This window comes from Helianthus annuus, chromosome 10 (genome assembly GCF_002127325.2).
Source record: "Helianthus annuus cultivar XRQ/B chromosome 10, HanXRQr2.0-SUNRISE, whole genome shotgun sequence".
Classification (NCBI taxonomy): Eukaryota; Viridiplantae; Streptophyta; class Magnoliopsida; order Asterales; family Asteraceae; genus Helianthus; species Helianthus annuus.
In genome coordinates, this window is record NC_035442.2 from 118,154,260 (window position 1) to 118,157,109 (window position 2,850).

Genomic DNA, 2,850 nt, shown 5'->3' on the forward strand with positions numbered 1-2,850 from the left:
TACCATGAAAAGACACTTGCAAACGGTTTTAATTGAGCAGTTACGTCTTTTCCTCGTCACCTCTATCGTAACTTACGATAGCTACCGTAAGTTACGGTAGCCTTCAAATCAGTACGGTGAGAATAGACTGTGGTACGGTGGAAAAATGAGGCTTTTAGGGCTACCGTAATTTACGGTACCCACCGTAAATTACGGTAGAACCCTGAGTTCTTTGTTTTGTTTCTTCTTTCCTTCCATGCTTGACCCGTTCCACTGCAGTCCATCCACAGCGGCGATTTATCCATTTTAAGCTCCAAAACGTACCTGAAACATAAGCAACTGTAGTCATCTAATTCAAGATAATTACGCGAACAAGTGAGGGATAAAATCTTTTAACACCATTAAGGGTTGTCCTATGGACCACCCATCACCCATCTCCGAGCGCACAACATGTCTGGGCCAGGCCACTGTATTGGGCCACTCGCACATCTGTTCGGGCCTTGAATATTGTTGGGCTGATTCACTGCCTAGCCTCACACTTAGGCCTGAGTCGCACACTTAGACTCAATCGCACATTTAAATCCCGAGTCACACGGTCCTTTAGACTTGGTACAACTGGGCCAGACACACATATGCATACATCTTATGATTGGGTCGGATTGTATATTAGGGCCCATAATGAAATCGCACACACACTTGGATGTCTAATGCTCTGAACTATTATGTGGTTAGATGTTTTGGATCTGCGTGTCTACTCTTGTGTGAACCGAACTTCTTGTTCAGTAATAATGGATGACCTACATTACATGGTAGTTGTTGAATGCATGAATGTTTGTACCAAACCTAACTGGTATGTGATTTGTGAAACATGAACTTGCATATGACGCAAATACTTGCTATATAATATGGATCGTTGTATGATTTCCTGTTACGAACTGGATAACTAAGTATGTTCAGCTTGTATGCAACTTGTGAAACGTGTATGACGAATACGTGATTTATATGTACACGAAACTGACTGTCTTTGGTAACCACGGTAGGGTATGGTTGACTAACTTGGAATGGGTAATATAACATACCGAGCAATCTAAGGTGAGTTCACTCCTCTTGAGCATGCGTCACGGTGGGTGGGACAATCAAATGGGTATTCCTGAGAGGAATAAGTCTTTTGGGTAAAAACTAGGATGTTGGATAATACACTCATTTCCTATCACTTTAAGTCCCATCTTCTACCGAATAGTTACCTGAGAGGTAACGAGGTATTAGTTGATAGCGCTATTAGGCTTGGCAACCTCACATCGTACCTGAGAGGACGGGCGTGAACTAATGACCTTAATCATGACCAATGCTTTGATAGAGGCATTGGGGACGGACAAAACAATCTGACGCCATCTTGTACGGTATCGAGTTATTATCAACATTGTTTTCGGAATTGTTATCAAACTGGACTAAACACTTGGCAACTAAACGTTTTTACAAAACCCGTGAACTCGCCAGCGTTATGCTGATACACTTGTTTGCATGCTCGTAGGTTATAGATATGTGTGGATGTGGAACTTGCTGTCTGGGAAGCTGGAGTGGTCATGGGTCGGGACACATGGAAACACGAGACAAGACTAATAACTTTTGTACACTTGGTTTACGAAATACATAACTAATGATTTATGCTTCCGCTGAAAACGTTGAGTTATAATATATGTAATGTAACACTTTATTTTAATGAATGGAAGTTTTTATTTAAAACCTTGTATGAGTTCAATGTGATTGGTGGCTAGATCCTGGTACGTCACACGCCTCGTGGGGGTTTCTGCTTGGGGTATTTTTGGGGGGTGTAACATTAATGATCCATATTCACCATAGCAAAACGGGGTCGTTGAGCGAAGAAACCGAACAGTAATAGGTATGGTAAGGTGTATGCTAAAACAACCAAATGTTCTACAAAGGTTTTGGGGCGAGGCAACAAATCATGCAGTTTATGATCTAAATTGAAGTCCCACGAGAGTGGTCATTCCAAAAATGCCATATTGCTGAAAGAAAAACAAGATTTTGAGTATTTATGGATAATCGGTTGCGTGGGTTATGCTATAGAACTGAAAGTTAACCTGCATAAGCTTGATGACATGAGAATTGCAATGGTTTATTTCTGTTCAGAACCTAGACATGGGTTAGAACAAGATTTGTGTTCATAGATCAGGGTAGTGTGACGAAAAGCGTGTCTGGCAATGTTAGAAAAAGTCAGTTGAACCAAAAATTTTCATGGTTGTTTTTCACTCGAGTAAGGATAGGATTAATAGCATGAGAAGTACTGTTGAAAGTTTTTTTTTTTTTTTTGGTTTTTTTGCTTTAATATGTGATTAACTAATTACTGAAAGAAAAATCAATTAGTTGTGAGTTTGTTTAAGAATTAAATTAACTAAAAGTTGTAGACAATTGAAGAAAAGGTGATTCACCAAGGTTTAAGAATTAAATTAACTAAAAGTTGTAGACAATTGAAGAAAAGGTGATTCACCAAGGTTTCAGATTCAAAGTAGATTCAAACAACTAGTTTCAATTTGATAATTAGATTAATTAGTTGCTTTTGATAATTTGGCGACAATTTACTCTAGGCTGCAAAACAACAAGAGGTTATTAAACAAATATGAGTTGAAGTTACCAAACCAAACCCTTCTCTAATAGATCCCAATTCTTGAACTCTCTAGAATTGAAAGATGAAGAACACGGTTTTCAAAAAAATCAACAATTTACAATAAAAAAATAAAAGTTCAATAGCAAAAAGCATCGAATGCTTAGATTGCTCAATCCAAATACATAAAGAAACTAAAGAAACCATCCACTTACAGGAATCCTCTACTGGAGGAAACCACGAACAAA